This window comes from Mustela erminea, chromosome 6 (genome assembly GCF_009829155.1).
Source record: "Mustela erminea isolate mMusErm1 chromosome 6, mMusErm1.Pri, whole genome shotgun sequence".
NCBI lineage: Eukaryota > Metazoa > Chordata > Mammalia > Carnivora > Mustelidae > Mustela > Mustela erminea.
In genome coordinates this window covers 79254502-79273795 of record NC_045619.1, presented here as the reverse complement: position 1 = coordinate 79273795, position 19294 = coordinate 79254502, and the positions used below count along the sequence as shown (strand labels likewise).

Sequence of the window (19294 nt, the reverse complement as noted above, 5' to 3'; positions counted from 1 at the left end):
TTCGTGGGATGGTATGGTTCACCAATTTTGTTATACTGCAGTTATACTTAACCCATCATCTATGTTTTTGGCTTAACTATATATTTTTATTTCTAGGACATTTTTAGGTTCTTTTTATAAATTCTGCTTATTTTTGTAAACTTTTCTTGCTCATATTTTTATTTCCATCTTTTGTTAAATGTATAAAGCATAATTATTTTGCATATTATAACTGATAATTTCAACACTGCAAGAAGTACTTTGGGAGTTGGTATTTTGCAAGAATTTTTTGAAAAGTGAATTGAATAACACTTCCTCCACAAACTACATTTGTTTTTACTATGTACTAAAGAGCTAGATATGCTTGATGTTTTTTGATTCATGTATTTAAATTATGCAGATTATACTGATTCAGGCATTAAACTCATACAAAGTAAGCCAGTGGTCCTGTAATTAATTGATTGGAAGACTTTCAATTTTTAAAAAAAATTATTTATTTGATAGTGAGGGAGAGAGGGACAGAGAGAGCACAAGCAGGGGGAGCAGCAGAGGGAGAGGGAAAAGCAGGCTTCCCACTGAGCAAGGAGCCTGATTCAGGGCTCTGTCCTAGGGACCCTTGGATCATGACCTGAGCTGAGGGCACTTAACTGATTGAGCCACCAGGTGCCCTGAAGACTTTTCTTAATTGCTACCTAGAGTGAAGGATGAGAGAGACAATTTTTCTTGTAGTTTTCTGTTTTAGCTCACTACTTCATCGAAGGTGGAGCGTCTCTTGGCCCAACTACATGCAAGATGTTTCCAGTAAGGCTCCTGGAGATCAGTCTCTAGACTCCATTAATTTATATAGGCACTAAGAATAATTCAAAGTTTTGTCCCCAGAATGCTTTGCTCTAGACCAATATATCCAAAAGTTTTAGAGCCTTCTTGTCTTTTTGCAGTTTTATTCTTGTTTTGATCCTGGCACTGGCACATTTTTTATCTCACAACGTTGTTTATTCATGTGAAAGTATGGATTTTTCAAACACTTTTATGTGTTTACAGCAGGAGGTTTTCAGTGTCTCTGGTTTGCCTTACTGCCAGTAATAGAAGTCTGAACTGAAGAATACTTTCCATATTTCAGATACAATATATTGGTCAGTTTAAGTATCTAACTTCTCTCCAAGATTGCCATTTTGCTTTCTTTATAATAATTTTAATGTATCCAGTTTTATTTTTAATCATTCAAGCTTTTGGATCATGATTAAAACATAATTTCCTGACATAAGTTTATAAAGAAATTTTTATATATATTGTCCTAAAAATATTAAAATTTTTTTTTTCTTCAAGTTGGTCCTCATTCCAACTGGAACTGACTTCTGTGTATGAAATAAGGTAAGAAAAATATCTTTCCATATAAATAACCAATTACCAAGTCCCAGTCATTGAATAGTTCATCATTTCCTCATTTGGCCATGTAAGTTTTCATATATATGTAAATTTTTATTAGAGATGGGCTTTCAACTGATGACTAAATATATTTAATGGTTATTGTTCCAGGTTTTTTATTTCTTCCCACATTAATTTTGTGCCTTTTAATTTTATTGGAAAATTGTCTATCCCTTTAAAGGATATATTAGCATAAAGTTTATAGTGGTTTGTTAGGACTTTTTAAATTTTTTGTATTGTTTCCAGAATTACAAGGGTTTCTCTCCTTTTTGAATCCTGGTATGTCTTCCTCTTCTTAGATTTAATCTAACACTACTCTGGCTTTGGAACAGTACCTTCAAGTTTAAACTGAGTGGATCATTTTAACCTGAACTTCTTACCTTTAAAAAAAAATTGTACATCTTTATTGTTGGTAGAGAAATGCTTTCTTGGTACCATAATTTGCATTTCCTTGGTTATTAGTGAAGGTGAATCTTTTCTTTCTTGTATGTATCACTTTCTTGAACTTCTGCTCAGGTTCTTTGTCCCGTCTCCTCACTGTATTTTTTTATTAACATCTTGGTATTTTTCTCATGAATTAATATAACTATATTAATCCTTTATCATATTTGAATGATTATTTTCCCTAGATATTTGCTTAATTATGTCTTTAATTGTACTCTGTACTTTTTGATTTGTATTTTATTCTTTCTTTGCATATGTGTGTGTGTGTGATTATATATGTGTATGTGTATACCTTACTACTGACTGTGGAATATGTCTAGAAATGGATGAACTCCTTTCCTCAGGCTACAGACTGTTTTGAAAGGACTTTAGAGTTCTATAAACTGAACTACATAAAATTTTCATTTAAACTTTCTCTGAAAAGGTATTAAGAGGGTATGATAACATTAAGGGTTTATGTTACTATATTACATAATATATGATATGTATGTGTGTGTGTGTATATATATATATATATATATATATATATATACATTTGATATGCCAGTTGATTTTGCTGAAGCTGCTATATAAAAATGAATATTTCCTAATGGGGAAACAATGACAAGAGTGTTCACTTCATAATTATTTTCTTTTGAAAAAAATCACAAATGTACAATAAGATGACTTTGATTGCAAAGGAAAATGTCAGAAGTGACATTTCAACATTTCAGTGTACTAATGATCTCAACTAAAAGAAATGCAAATCAACCAAAGCTACTTCTTCAAGCCCAAATTTTCAGGGGCTCACAACTGGAGGAATAAACAATTAATATGTTAAAATTATTCACTCTTAACATACTATTATGATCCCTAAATATCAGGCAAACCATGTTGATTGGACCCTGACAGAATGGACAAAAGTGCCATTTAGTTGGCAATACAACATTATCAACAAACTAAAAAAAAGGCATTCCAGAATGTCAGATTGGGAGAGTGAAAGGGGATGGGAGAGGTTGGTGTGTAAAGCCAAAGTGGGTTTGTATGCAAACTATAGCACTGACCCAGTCAAGGAATCAGTTTAAATAGAATTAATCATGATACATTACAGACTAATCAGTGTATTTCATATTTTCACTTCTATCTCATCATAAACCACTTACCTTGACCCCTGAAAGCATTCTTTTAGCAAGACTGCCTCATAGAAGAAGCTGTTTAGGTTAGATGAGACTTGATACTTCAGAGAATTCAAAGGAAGATGTTCTGCTCTTTTGATCCACAATTTAATTGAAACACAGAAGTACTTAACCTTGAAATACTATGCCTTGCATTTGTCCATGTCACCATCTGTAATCAATCATATCAATGTAGTTAATTCAGCAGTTCCCAAAATATTTTTGCTGAGTTTGAAACCCTGTGATTTTTCCATATGAAAGTTTGAAATTAGATATACACACATATATATACATATACGTGTATATATGTTATAGCTCAATTTATCTATAACAGGTTTGAAAATATTTGTTTGGATTTTTCTACTCTGAAGTATCAGATTAGAAAGTTGATATAAAAGCAAAAATTATAGATAGCAACTGAAAGGAAATTTTGAGTGCTTTATCTTAGATTGCCACCTAGCACAGGCAGTGGTAATTCTAATAAATTATCAAGACCACCCCCCTCCTTGTTTAAAAGATTTTCAACTGCTTGTCTCCAATATAAACTGTCCTCCACATCATCTTTTCTTCTTTTGAGTAATTTATTCATTCATTCATTTCCTGTATACCGGCACCAATGCTAGAGATTATATGATAAAGAGAAACCATTTCTGCTCTCATGAAGTTTACAGGCTTGTGGGAACACCATCATAGATCAAATAATCAGGGTAATGAGTATGTAATTACAAACGGAGGTAAATGCTCTGAAGGAAGATTCTAGGAGAACATAAAACAAGGAGGTGTAGACTGGCAAGGAAAGGAGGGTTTCTCGGGAACGGGACCCTTGAGCTGGAGGTAACTGGGAGAAGGAAGGGGAGCATTCCAGACAGAGGAAACAGTGCATGAGGACCATGTAACCAGAGGAAGCCCAAAGCCATTCTTCGACTTTTCTCCCTCCGGATCCTGAGGGCTGGTGGATTACAGCCAAAGGAGAGTGCTTTGCCAATGCTGTTGCTTCTATTTAGGGTTTAAGGTTGAATCCATGACAAGGAAATTTCTGGTTGGGTGTGACAGGTTGAATTGCCCTTGACCTGGGACTCATAGCCTGAACTCTTCTCCCAAAACACACCAGGAGGGACATGAACTTTGGCCCTTGTCTAATACGAATAACTCATATGTAAACAACAGTAACTGAACACTATGTGATGCCTGAAACAAAATTATTGAAAAAGAACAAAAACTTTAAGTATGCATGAAAAGGACATTAGCAATCTGAAGGAGCCCTTGAATACAACTGTTAATGTTTTTTACAGACTTATAAAGATAGCCTTATAAAGGTTTATTATAAAGGATAGCCTTATAAAGGTTTATTCTAAGCCTTCCCCCCACTATATCTTATCTAAAGATACCTTGTCTAAAGAACTTAGAGACTAATATCCTTATGACTTGTATCTTATTTATGTTGGTCACTAGAAGAATCCTAGGACTCTCAGTTTATTCCACATCTCCCATAGTTTATATCTCCTTAAGCTCTGACCCATTTCCTCCATTTCCTAAAGTCCTGAAGCCCTTCCCCTGGGCCCTGAAGATGTCACAATCAGTCATCAGCAAATCATTCTTATCCTTGACCTTTTAGCTATACCTTTCCTTCACCTTCAGGCTTTAATTAAAATCTGGGTCTCCTTTGAGGACACTGTCCCAAAGCTTTTTCACTGGTGGTTCTCTTCTTTCTCATACCCCTCTTACTTCTGTATGTGGAGATACTGTAGCTGTCTTCCTAACATTTCATTGTTGCTTCTAGTTACCAGTCCCTTTCCATTCCTCAAATACTTTCAGCTTCGACTCTCAGGTCAACCCTTTATCTCTTTTTGCTGTAGTCATCTCCCACCCCTGTCATGCCTTGAAGCTTTAGCTCCTGGACCCTTCCCTTTTATTCAACATTACCGCTGCAGTATGCACCTGGAGGATATTTATGACAGTTGGACTTCCAGAACCAAGACTGCTTCTCTTCGGATGAGGAGGGTGTCCTCCCTCCACCTCTGTGTTCACTGCTGGCAGTATTCTCTAGATCTTGTCATCATTGATAACTGCAACCACTCTAATTTCAGTTATAAGCATCCTATTTCCAAACCAAGCCATAAATTTCACTCTTTCCAGCTCAGCCTAATTTCTAAGTTTCTTCAACTCATCAACCTTACAAGGAACTACTATCCATTTTTCTATCACATTTTCATCTGCCCTGTATGCACCTTACACCCTCATTTCTTTATTTAACAAGTTTGAATGTCAAAGAAATATAGGATTAATAAAACCATGCAATATACAAAATTGTTTACTAATACTAAGTACTTCCTGAGTTCAAAAAGAACATAAGGAAAATTACAAAATACATAAAATCAAATGACAGTATCCATCATACCTTTCTAAGTATGTTGGATTCAAATTAAAACTCTATCTACATTTAAATACACTACAGCATTTAAATATATCAGGAAATAAAGTTAAAACAAGTTAATCAACTCAAGAAGTTGTGAAGAGGCAGTACAAACATAAGGAAACAAAGAAAATAAATATATAGGCTAAAATAAAAACATGATAATGCTGGCTCACTGCAAAGTTTATTAAGATCAACCTTTGGCAAAACTGATAAAGAAAACAATAAGATAAAATACAGAATGAAAAGGCAGAAACAACCACAGACACAATATAAATTAAAAATGGTGAGAGTATTATGAATAACTACCTAATCAATGTGATACTCAGATGAAATGGATACATTTCAAAGTTAAATGAAATGGGTCAATTTGTAGAAAATTGTCAAAATGCCAAAAGTGGCATAAGAGGTTCTCGAGTAGCTAATTAACATTAGCAAAGGCAAGTGTAGAGCATATTTCTCTAGGAGGTTTATTTGCTGGTCAGAAGAATTAGTAAAAGTCGGGGCATCTGGTTGGCTCAGTCAGTTCAGTTAAGCATCCAGCTCTTGATTTCAGTTCCGGTCATGATCTCAGGGTTATGAGATCAAGCCCAGCATTGGGCTCTTTTCACTGGGTGTGAAGCCTGCTTAAGATTCTCTCTCTCCACCTGCCCCTCCCCATTCCCTCTCTTAAAAAAAAAAAACACAAGTAAACATTGCTGTAAAGAAGAATTGGTCTTTATAATTTAAGTAAAGCTGACATGAGGTTATAGCAAAAGCAGGAGAAAGAAGAGAAGGAAGAGGACAGAGCAAAGTCCAAAGACACTGAAATGGTAATAAAAAATCTCTGCTCCCAGGAAGCTTCAGTCCCAGATGGTTTTGTAGGGACTTTCTATCAAACTTGTAAGGAAGACTTAGTCCTGTTTTGTAAAAAGTTATTTCAGAAAAAAAGTAAGAGTGAAACTTGTAAGGAAGACTTAGTCCTGTTTTGTAAAAAGTTATTTCAGAAAAAAAGTAAGAGTGAAAGCCTATGTAGTTCATTTTATCAGACTAGCATAACTTATACAATGGGATAAAAACAATAAAAGTAACAGAAGATAAAGGTTAATTTCACTTATGAACATTGATGACCTAGGAATAGTCTTACCCAAAGAGGTGAAAGACCTATACTCTGAAAACTGTAAAACACTGATGGAAGAAATTGAAGACAATACCAACAAAAGGCAAGATATTCCATACTCATGGACTGGAAGAATTGAAATTAACAAAATGTCCATATCACACAAAGCAATCTACAGATTCAGTGCAATCCCTATCAAAATACCAAGAGCATTTTCCACAAATCTAGACCAAATAATACTGAAATGTCTATGGACCCACAGAAGACCCCAACTAACAAAAGAAGTCCTGACAAAGAAGAACAAAGCTGGAGGTGTCACCATTCCAGATTTCAAGATATACTACAAAGTGGTAGTAATCAAGTAGTATGTGATACTGACACAAAAATAGACACATATATCAAATAAATAGAATAAAGTCCCTAGAAATAAACTCACGTTTATATGGTCATATAATCTATGACAAAGGAAACAAGAATAGATAATAGGAAAAGACAGACTTTTCAGCAAATGGTGCTGTGAAAACTGGACCGCTTACATGTAAAAGAATGAAACTGGTCTACTTTCTTACACTGTACACAAAAATAAACTAAAAATGGATTAAAGAGCTAAACATGAGGTCTGAAAACATAAAAAACATGAAATCTGAAAACATAAAAATCTTAGAAGAGAACATAGGCAGTAATTTCTCTGACATAAAACATAGCAACATTTTTCTAAATATGTCTCCTAAGGCAAAGGAAACAAAGACAAAAATCAACCTATTGGGACTACATCAAAATAAAAAGCTTTTGCCCAGCAAAGGAAACCATCAACAAAATAGACAACCTTCTGAATGGAAGTAGATATTTGAAAAGAATATACCTGATAAAGGATTAATATCCATAAATAAAGAACTTCTATAACTCAGCACCTGCCAAAAATCATTAAAAAATGGGCAAAGGACCTGAATTAGACATTTTTCCCAAGAGGACATACAGGTGACCAACAGATACATGAAAACATGCTCAACATCACTCATCATCAAGGAAATGCAAATCAAAGCCACAATGGGTTATCACCTCACACCTGTTAGATGGCTAAAAGAAAAAAAAGAAACAAGAAGTATTGGTGAAGATGTGGAGAAAAACAAACCCCCTTGCACTGTTGGTGGGAAGGTACACTGGACCAGCCATTGTGGAAAACAGTCTGGAGGTTCCTCAAAAAATTAAACATAGAAATAACACATGATCCAAAGACTCTACTATTGGGTATTTACCTAGGGAAAATGAAAACACTAACTCAAAAATATATATGCACCCCTATGTTTATTGCACTATTAATTACAGTAGTGAAGACATGGAAGCAACCTAAATGACCATGAATAGACAAATGGATAAGGAAAATGTGATGTAAACACACACACACACACACACACACACACACACACAGGAATATTACACAGCCATAAAAAGTATGAGAGCATGTCATTAGAGACAACATGGATGGATCTAGTATTATGCTAAGTGAAATAAATCAGAGACAAATACCATACACTTCCATTCTTAAGTGGAATCTGAAAAAAAATGGAAAAAGGCAGAATCAGAACTATAAATACAGAGAAGTGAGGGACTTGGGGGAAATAGGAGATGAGGAAAGAGAGATACAGGCCTCTAATTATGGAATAAATCATGGGAATAGAAAGCAGAGCATAAGGAATACAGTCAATAATATTCTAATGGCAACATAATGAGACAGATGGTAGCTATGTGGTGAACATAGCATAACATATCAAACTTGTCAAACTACTAAGTTGCTCACCTGAAACTAATGTAACATTGTGTATCAATTATACTCAATTAAAATATACACAAAACAATCATTAAAATATTAACTCAATCTTTCAGGTTATTTAAAAAATGATACATTTCCAATAGGAATTAAATGAAGATCATCAGAAATACTACCAATGTAATTCACTGTATTAACAACCATGTGAGAAAAATCCCATGTCAATCAATGCATAGAAAATACTGCTAAAATTCAAGAACTATGATTAAAACTCAGAAAACTAAGAATGGAGAGGGTCTTCCTTAAGTTGATGAGATTAAATATAAAAAACCTACAGTAAACATTATACTTGATAGAGAATCATTTATTCCTTCTAAGATAAGGAATATGACAGAGTTGCCTGCTATCACCACTGCTCTTCAACAGAGTAGATCCTGGATAACAGGATAGGAATAGAAAGAAAGAAGAGTTAAAAAGCACTGAAAGGGAGGACATTAAACTTTCATTACATTCAAAACCATATGATTACCTGCCTTTGAAAACCCACAAGTTTCCATAACTAATAATGGTAAGAGAATTTAGTAACGATTTAAAAAAAAAACTCACAAAAATCAATAGAATTTATCTACATCAAGAGGGATTATATATCAGAATTATATATCCACACCCTCTATCATATAATGAGGCACTGGCATCCTCCAGCCCCATTATGGCACAGGGTACTTCTTCCAAAATGATGTTGGCTTTGGCTGTGTGACTTGCTTTGCTGAAAGCCTGTTAGTGGACTGAAGGAGAACAAAAGTTTTCAACCTGCTTGAATGGTTCAGTTTGGTTCCTTGCACTCCAGCTAGTCATCAGAAGAATATTCCTTGGGTAGCTCCTGTTCCAAAGAGAAGGAAAAGCCATGTAGAGTAGATCTGTAGCCAACCTGTAGCCCAGAGCCAAGGCCAGATGCTCTTAGTCCTGAGCTGCAGAGCCCTAACCAACCAACCTGGGGACACTTGAGAGAGAAACAGACATGCTTACTTTCATGAAACACGGAGTTTTGGATTGGCCTGTTACACCACATTACTGGATTAATAGCTAAAAAACCAGCAAAATGTAATTTGAACTATAATCAAAAATAAAAATTAAATCCATATTCTAGTCACTGAGCTTGTTGTTACTTAGATTGTTACTAGTGTCATTGTAGCAGTAGCTAAATGAAACAGCCAGCAACAAGCTGAAAATATAATAAAAAATGAGATTCCATACTTCCTAACAATCAAAAACTATATTCCTACATAAAAATAGAAAGATATAAAATATCTAGGCATTAATGTAATGAAGAACACAGAAACTTCCATCATATAATTTCTATAGTGCGACAGTAATTCTACCATGTAACATAAAAGATAATAAGTGGAGGAATATTCATTAAATGAATAATGCAGGCCCATGTTTTATAAGAATGTATCTAACTAAAAGAATTTCTCTGAATGATATTGGAATGATAGCCGGTGGGTGGAGGGAAGCAAGTGCATGTGGGAAAAGGAGACAGAAGGGAACCAGTCCATTAAGTCAGAGCCTTTGTCAATTGATAGTGAAAGTCATAAACCAAGGAATGTGTCACCTCAAACCTCTATACCCAAGGTCCAGAAGAAACAAAGGGAAAAATAAACACATCTCTTCTAGAGAATACCGAATACTAAGAAGAAATTATTGTGTAAAATGTACATACACAGAATACAGTGTATTTATAAAGTGAGACAGAAAGCTTACTTTTTGATCAGTTAAATGTCTTCCAAAGCAGAGAGCAATAAGAAAGGGAGGGAAAGAAGCATTATCTCATTTCTTTCTTTTTTTCCCTCAAAACTTCTCATTCTATATTTGTACATATAACTGTCTGTGGCTGGCTTTCCACACACCTGGCTCTCTTCAGATAAGCAGCACCAATAATTGCCACATCTGTACAAGCTGATGATAAACCTCACAATCTGCCAAATCCCTGTGAATGATCTTTGAGGATTTGGGGGCTGCTTTACATTTGAGTTGGATTGCACAATCCATAATGTCCCACACAGCTGCTTGGGAGAAAGAAATATGTGCTATTTTGTAGCTGAAAAGGGGTGAGAAGGTAGACCCGGCAGGAGCAGCGCTGAGCAGTGTCCTTCTCACCCATGTCTTCCCCAGTGCTCACTCATTTCCGGGCCTGACCCTTCAAAAGACTACGTGGCAGGCAGGGTGTAGAATGGATCGTGGAATCCCGGTCACACTACTCCTGCCTTTCCTTGGGAACCAGCTTGCGTCTACCTTGACACAACAACTTTCTCCCTGAAAGCTCTCTTGACACACAACTTTCTCCCTGAAAATTATATATTAATATGTGCAATGTAATGTGTACATTCTGTGCTCGGCCCAATGCCAAGTACTCAGCTTCTTCTCCAGCAATTTTTTTTAAAGATAAAGAAACTGAACTCAGAGAAGTTCAAATCCTTTATCCAAGGCCCTGCAATTAATTTTAAGAACTGGGGTATGTCTGATTCCAAAGAATCTTTGGGCTAGAGGAGCCTGGCTCAGATCACATAACCGGTAAATGGCAGAAACCTGATTTAAAGTGAGATCTTGACTCCCACATTCTGGGTTTTACCACTCAATGAATAGTTGATGAACAATGAGTGAAGCGATCAATCAGTGCTGTTTGAAGTGAAACACGCTTAATTAATTTTGTGAGTGAATGTTAAGAAATATGCTAATATCCTACCTTTTTATTAAATTTGAGTAATGAATGTTATGGCTGCCAGGGGTTAAAGGCAGTGTTGAGTCTTAAAACAATTGATTCAGCATAGGTTTTGAAATCGATAGGCTAGGACCCATGGCAGGGACTGAAAGTAGGACACCAGAGGGAGATTACAACATAATCCTGCCACCTAACAATTGTGCACTAATAAATCCATTAGCTGGGGTTAGAAACATGAACAGGAATATCTAAAATCAACTCTCTGTTCCTCAGCTTAGCTGTGTAATGACAACAATAATAGTACCTTTCTCAGTATTTGGGGGGAAGATTAAATGAGTTAACACAGTTAAAGTGCCTAGAACAGGGTCAAGCACATAGTAGGCCCTTAAATATAGTCATAAGTAGAATTAATAATATTATCATTTCAGTTCCTGGTTTAAAGGAACCAAGCAGTTGGAATGGGGGGGAGGGGTAACTAGCTAATAGTGCTTCCTGAAATGTCCATGGGTAGATCACATCAAATTAAGAAATAAAAAAGCAAAATTATATCAACTCCGCAAAAGTGTATATTTTTCTAAAATATGCATGTCAAAGTTCTGAGAAATTAATTTTTAATATCCAATAAAAATCGGAAGTATGTCTCTAATATTTAAATTCCAAACCACCTCTCTAGCAGAGACAAGAGTGGTTATATCCAGTCATGGTGGGAAGAGTTCGTCTTAATGACAGTCCTTTCTGAGGTTCTATTCCACATTACCTTCTTGTGACCTGAAAATGTCACTTGACGCCAGTCTCTCCTTCAGATCAACTGTGAAACTGGATAAAACCAGTTCCTTCCAGCAACCCAGATGCTGCCTCTAACCTAAACGGTGCTCAGCGAGTCCATCTTGGCCTCCCGTTGCCCCTCTCTAGTCGAGGAAAGAGCAGTTCCTATATTCACTGCTGCCCTCTGGCAGAGAAAGCAAACGCCTGTTGACGGACTATTGCAAAACAATTTTCAAGCGAAACTTCAAAAGTTAAGACAAGTTTCTTCTCAGGTCAGCACCACCTCAGATGGGCTACGGAGAGGAAGACCCAGTGGCCCGGGTTGGTACAGGAGCATGTCAATGAGTACAGGTGCCTGTCACCATTCTTCCTGACTGAAGTGTGGTCAGCACCTCCTCAGACAACATCAGAACCAGAAATCCCACAGAGACCTGCCCGAAATCATCGCACCAGGACAACAGTTCAGTTTGTGACTAATGCCTGGATAATGTATTTATAAAAGATGTTGGAGATTTTGAACCTTGGCAAATGATGGATGTTTATAAAACCATGCTTAAGTGGACACATATTGTAAACAGGCAGGTCAGCTTAACAGGGATATCCTGTAAAATGTCTTTAATAAATATGCAATTAAGGAATGGGGCTTGATGGCTTTTCTAGATGGAATTTTGTTATAGCTACCTTCAAATCCGAGAGCCCGGGTTGGTTTGTTGAAGCTTCTTCTGACCTCAGAAGAATCATTGTATTTCCCAACTGCTACCACAAGCATTGATCTCATTCGGTTTTTTCTTGATTTTCTGAAATCTAATTGGGCCAGCTCTACCTACATGTGTTCAGCTTTCCAGTGATTTATTTCATATGTTCCTTGGGCTTCTTTCAATTTGGCATTTGTTCCTATCATTTCCATATGTCAACAGGTTACTTTAAATTCAGCTATCTTCTATAGGCCCCCAAGATAACCATGATTTTCATACCAGTGAAAATAGTTACAGAAAGATCACTTCAGTATTCGAATGAGCTAGTGAATTCCAAAGTGTTCATTTCCCGTGGAGCCTTCATTCCTGCACAGATGAAACTTGAGAAACTTTTCTCCCCATACAGGCCCTAATGGTATCAACTTCTGTTTCTCAGACAAATCTTCTGTTTTCTTTCCTGTTCAACCCCAGCTCTCTTCGGAAAAGTGAGGATGCTGGGTGCTCCGTAAATACCACCAGCCTCGAATGGAAGCATATGCTACTCAGAAGCCTTTATCACCCAATTATATAGATCAGCTTCTTGACACTATCCTCTTACGTTGATGGATCCCAGACCAGCCACACTCATTCGTCTCCTCCTTCTTATTAAGGACTACTGTTCAACTGTTTGAACAAATAGAATGCTCTGAGATGCCCCTTTCTTTAAGAAAATGATATACGGTAATTTTATTTCTTAAAAAAAGACATAGCATCATTTAAATAGGGAAACATGGATTTTACCGGAGAAATGACAACTAAATCTTCAAAAGACTGAGTTCCCATGAAAGCTGTACCACCAGCACTCTTGGCGGTGCTCAATTAATGAAGCACTTGACCCACACAGGGTAGCAAGGCTGTGTCAACGCAGAACGAGAGCCTCTGGGTACAAAGCGAAAAAGCCAACTATGATGATGCTTCAGTAGCCGGCACCGAGTCGTCACACTTCAGACAGTAATGTTTCTCTTTGAAAAAATCATCTTGTTATCTTAGCATCTACATTAATAAGCTAACAGCATTTGGTCTAAAGCACTTTCCTAAACACTCCGGTTCCCCTAACAGCTCTCCTGACAACGTGACATAATACTATCTGCATTTAACAGATGCCATGGATGCCTCTAGCGCCAGCTAGGTTTGACTGCCTCCTATCCAAGGAGCAGGGTGGCTCCAGCCTGATCTGTCCCTGGAGCGTTTCAACTTGTCATGGCATTTATTACCAACAATGGGTACTGAACAGCATAGTTTGGGCATCCTCTTTTGGGCAGGGAATTGGCAGTATACTTTAGAGCAAAGTTGTTCTTTCTTTTCCATGGCCAGAGAAGCTTTGCAACCATTTTGATTTCATTGAATTACCTTGCTAGTTCTTTGATGCTAGCAGACAAATACTGCATTTGGGCTTTCCCTGTTGCTTGGGAGTAGTTACTGAATCTGACCTGCTTTTTAATGCAAACATTATGCAGACTGCAACCAGACAATGGAAAGTCTGTTTGCAACCTGAGCAGGGCTGGATGCAATCTTTCCCAGTGGGTATCTATCATTTCAGGTGCTGCTGAAGAATTCATTCTAGATTTTTCATTTTTCAACTGTTTGTTAAAATCGCATACCAAGTCAAATTTAATTAGTTATATTCATCCGGCAGATGGTACAATATTCTATAATAAAGTCTAAATTCCTTTACTTAATTGAGTAATGCATTTCATATGATCTCTTTTACAAATTTCAAAACTGATTCTCCTTAAACAGGCCTGCACACTATTTGGATGCAGGCCCAAACAGGTTAAAATTGATTTAATACTTTCCCCCCAAAGAACATTATGTAAATGAAAGCAAGTCTGCCCTGAGTGACTTATTTTAATGTCTGCTTCTACATAAATTACATCTGCATCTGGGAGAAAGAGGTGGGAGTGAAATTATGTGGGAACAAATTTCTGAAGCTTTGAAGGCAACATGTTACAGAGATGGTCATATTTAAATAAATACAACCTGTTGCGCACTGGAAGAAACTTAAATATCCATTATCAGTTCGTTGGAACTGAGTCTTTGATAATATTAAATACTTTCTTCATAGTTATACCGATTTTGCTCGTCGGTCAGCCAGTTAATCTGAACATTAAAACTGGAGTGGGAGGGTCTACCTCTATATATTAATTATACATTATTATAGGCATCCGAAACACCTACACCATTTTTGGAAAACATGGGATGAATGGGATATTGCCTTCTTGGTAGATCTCAGATTGCTGCTTTACCAGCTAAGACTCAAAAGGGATTTCATTCTCCCCTAAACTGTATCATTACATCAGGCATCTGCCCACTTCTTTCTCAGGTGGAATTTGAAGCATGCTAACTTTTTCCCAGTCTAGCTCAACAACCCATAAAAGGGTACAAACAGATTCACCGAAGGCCAGAAGTGGAAGAAATTCTATGCATCTTTTATCCCAGAGAGGATATATGTTCTGCACATATGCTGGAATTGCTTTGCTCCAACGCAGCCTACTGTAGACATTAATAATCATGGTACAGGTGGCTTCTCAATCTTCTTTGACAAAGCCTTCCAGTCAGGAAGTGAGCCCTATTTGCCATCCTCTTCTAAATCTTTTATTATGCTCATAAGGAAATTAAGGCACAAAGACTTGTAGTAGAACTCTTTGACGTAGTGACAGAGGTAAGGAGCATCCAGGATAAGACTAATAAATATCTCAGCTGCCAGTCAGATATTTCCCCACTGCATTATGTTACCTCCTGATTGAAAAAAGTCTAGGGTCCAGACTGAGGGGGAGGAAATCCAGCTTTCCTCTACCCTCTTATCCTGAGTAGCTAGGGCCTGCAAATTAAACTGACACGGAACAGATTCACTGGGGGGAAGCTGCAGTTTTTATGGATACTAATATTTTTTTGTGTGCGCACAGAAATGACAGGAAAGAAGTGAGAACTGGTTAGCCAAGGAGATGATATACCATTTTAACAAAGGGCAGTAAATTGTGGAGAAGTGACTAGAAAGTAAAAAGGGGATTTGGGCTATTAGTGGTGATAAACTGTGGGAAAGTGATTAGGAAATATATGGGAACTAAACATAATGGAAGATAAGGTTATTTTAGTAAGTTTTGTTTATACAGATTAATCTCAGTGTGACTCCCTGTCTCTGGTTGTAAGAACTAGACTCTTCTTCCTGGGCACTTTCGTCAAAACAGAATTTCTGGCCCCATTTTAGACAGATAAGGGAGGGCAGAGAACTCTTCTTGCATCTGTTAATTCTCAGTTGCCTTCAACCTAAAGTAATTATTATGCCAAAGTGGCATTTTGGGGTAGCATAGTCTCATCCTCTTTAAGCTATAAACAGTGAGGTATATAACCAGTATGGTTTCATTTTTCTTAGCTTAAACTGTGAACTTACTAAACAATCCTTCCAGGCAGTCACAGCCATCTGCCCATCAGCCACACCCCCCCCCCCCAACTTAATCTCTGGGTATACTTTCTAGGTCCTGCCACTTGAAGTTTCCACGTGACAGCTTTACTTGTCATCTTTAAATTATCTAATATTTTTTAAAAAGATTATTTATTTATTTATTTATTAGAGAGAATGAGAGAGCATGAGTGGAGGGAGGAGCAGGAGGAGAGGGAGAAGCAGATCCCTCACTGAGCAGGAAGCCCCATGCGGGTCATGAGCTCAAGGCAGATATTTAATGGACTGAGCCACCCAGCCACCTCAAAGTCATAGAATATTTTTTAATTCTTTCAGTTTCTAGATGGAAAAGATTCTACTTATCTGAGCCTCTTGTGTATCTTTTATGGACTTAATGGCCTCAAATTCTGTGATCAAGCAAGTTCCCTTACTTCTAGTTTATTGGATTAGAATGTACCACACAGGCTGATCTCTGAGAAACCCAAGTGAAGTACAAAGATCATGTCTTTAAGGAGAAAGATGTTGAATCTAGTCCTTGCTCTGCTGGATACTGGCAGCAAGACTTTAAACAGAACCATTATGGACACTAAATTTTAATGCATATATGTCACCTAGGCTGGAGCTGAGGCTCAATAAATAGTGTAATTTTAATGAGGATGGTGATGATAATGACAATGACTATGGCTAGTGTTCATAAACTCCTTTGTTTTAGTTTTCTCCAAAAGAACCTAGTTAATTATCTACAGATTTCTTCCTTTCTCCTACTCCTTTCCCCCATCTTTCCCTTTACAAGCACATCAGATAGAATCATACTTAAATACCTGCAACATTCATTTCTTTGGGAAAGACAACTATGTCTTGGCTTAGAGAGATTTCACTGACTTCCCTACATGCTAAGATGTAACATTTAAATATCTTACAGCAGTCAACTTAGATACCTCTTCCTCTAGGCACTGGTCCCTAATAAGCCAGACCACCAGCACCTAGTGTCCAAAGGCTAGACTGGTCTCTGTTGCCTACTTACTCATATCTCATCCCTCTAAATTCTAATCTCCTTCGGAGGAGCATTTGTGTCTAGTTCAGTGTGTCTTGCATCACGGTAGGAAATTATGTCTAAAAGAATAAATGAATTAATGTTATCTGGGATGGAAAGTAGGGAAAAATAAGGAGGTCAGTTCCCCAGCCACTAAGATTTGGGGATAATGAATATTTGGAAATTATTTGGACAAAGAAATGAAAATTACTTAATTTACAGTGATTAAATTGAAGCTATTTCATTGACCATTTTCCCTTTGAAACACAAATTGCTGATATAACAAGCTCCCATTTAGACACATTTAAGCAGAAATATTCATTTTCTTTCTTTTTTTTAATGAAAAGCCAAAGCACTGGATGATTCATATTTCTAAGAAAATATTCCTATAGGCATTTTCATCTCTGAACAAACATTCATCTTCAAAAGTATGTTTTTAATAAAAAGACTGGTGCATTTATTGTAAGACGTTTCTTGGTGAACACGTTCCAGAGATTTTTTTTTTTTTTAAGGTCTGTAGGTCTCTAGGCAAACATGTGTCACAGGGAAAACTTGTCTTTACTTTCTATACACAGAACCAATCGATCCCAGCAGCAAGCAAAGAAGGCGGCATAATTGCGCTGACTGGAGAGATAACAGGAAGGGCTCCAGTGAACTTCTGGGCATAATGAACTGATAATAATGATCCTACCATTAGACCTATATATATCCTTTTGACTCCCTGTTACAATGAAGACAGCCCAGTTCTGGGAGGGAAATATTTATTATGCTCTTTTTCAGGAAACATTTTGATTGAGGGAAAGTTCAAAAGCATGCCAGAGTGGGAAAGGATATGTCCTATATATATTCCATAAATGGCTCACCAATAGAATGAATATAACAAAAATATTTAAGGAAAGAGCAATAACCCAACAGAAAAATAGGCAACTGGCTTGAATAGACATTTACAACACAGGCGTATTCTGGTCATGTCTATCATAGCTTAATAGGAACCTTAAAAAGATTAAACATGTTTCCAAGTCAATTGCCGAGTCCCAGAATAAACCTCCAAAATAATTATAGAAATACAAAAATAGCCAGCACTTGACAAGTTAAAATTCACACTATCCAGCATTCAATCAAAAATTGCCAAGTGTGCAAAGAAACAGAAAATATCCAGAATGCAGAGAAAATTCAATCAGTAGAAATAGACCTAGAAATTAAATTGTTCAAGTGATAGTAAAGAATAATACTGAAATAGCCTTTTCTTTCCTTTCCTTTCCTTTTCTCTTTTCTTTCAAGAGAGAGAAAGTAAGGAGGAGCCGAGGAAGAGACTCTCAAGCAGACACCCCAAGAGTCAGATGCTTAACCCAGCTAAGCTACTCAGGCACTCCAGAAACAACTTTTAAAACCATATTTTATATGTCTAAAAAGGTAAAGGAAAACATGAGTATGTTAATGAGAAACTGGAAGATAAAACTGAGTAAAATGTAAATTTTAAAATTTAGAGAAAAAATTCAGTAAAGAAAAATAAACTCAATGTGATTAATAGAGGTTAGAATGTTGCAGAAAACAACAGTAGACTTGAAGACCTAATAATAAACTTTGCAATAATTTTCAACAAAGAAAAAATATGGTTAAAAAAAATAGCCATGGGACAATTTCAGACAGCTTAACCTATTTGTAATTGAAGTCCCTGAAGGAGAGAGGGAAGCCAGAAAAAAAAAAAAAAAAAAGTTTTTTTTTTTTAAACAATGGCTAAAATTTTTTTCAAATTAGATAAAAATAATAGACTTATACTTCATAGAAGTACAACAAAGCTACCACAAGAAATATGAAGAAATTGACACTAAGACACATCACAATCAAATGACTTACAACCAGAAAAAATTTAATAGCCGCGCAAAGAAAAAAAAGTGGCAACATCTTGTACACAGAGACAGAAATATCAGTGATCGCCCTGGGGGAGGGGTGGAAAGGAGGGTCAGGATGGAATAATTACAGAGGGACATTAAGGAAACTTTTAGGAGTGATAAATATATTTATTGCTTTGATCGTGATGATGGCTTCACAGGTGTATACATGTCAAAACTTATTTTGAAAAACTTATTTTTACATTTTAAATATGTGCAGCTTATTGTATATCAATTATATCTCAAAAAGACTATTAATAACTTCATAATGAGAAACTACTACATAGCCACTAAAATGGATAAAATTTAAAAAAACCACTACCAGGTATTAATAGAAGTTATAAAAGCCTAATCAATAACCATGCTGGCAGAGCTGGGGTGGCTCAGTCGGTTAAGCATCTGACTCTTGATTTTGCTCTCAGGTCATGATCTCAGAATTGTTGAGATTGAGCCCCTCAGTGGGCTCCAT

At 36.5% G+C, this 19294-nt stretch overlaps 1 long non-coding RNA gene across 1 annotated transcript in view; it reads left to right on the top strand.

Annotated features, from left to right (window-relative positions):
• Nucleotides 1–19294, top strand: part of LOC116592400 — an 82302-nt gene that overhangs the window by 37504 nt on the left and 25504 nt on the right. The window contains exon 2 of the long non-coding RNA XR_004286480.1: nucleotides 1306–1350. This is a non-coding gene — a long non-coding RNA (uncharacterized LOC116592400). The remainder of the gene's footprint in view (nucleotides 1–1305; nucleotides 1351–19294) is intronic.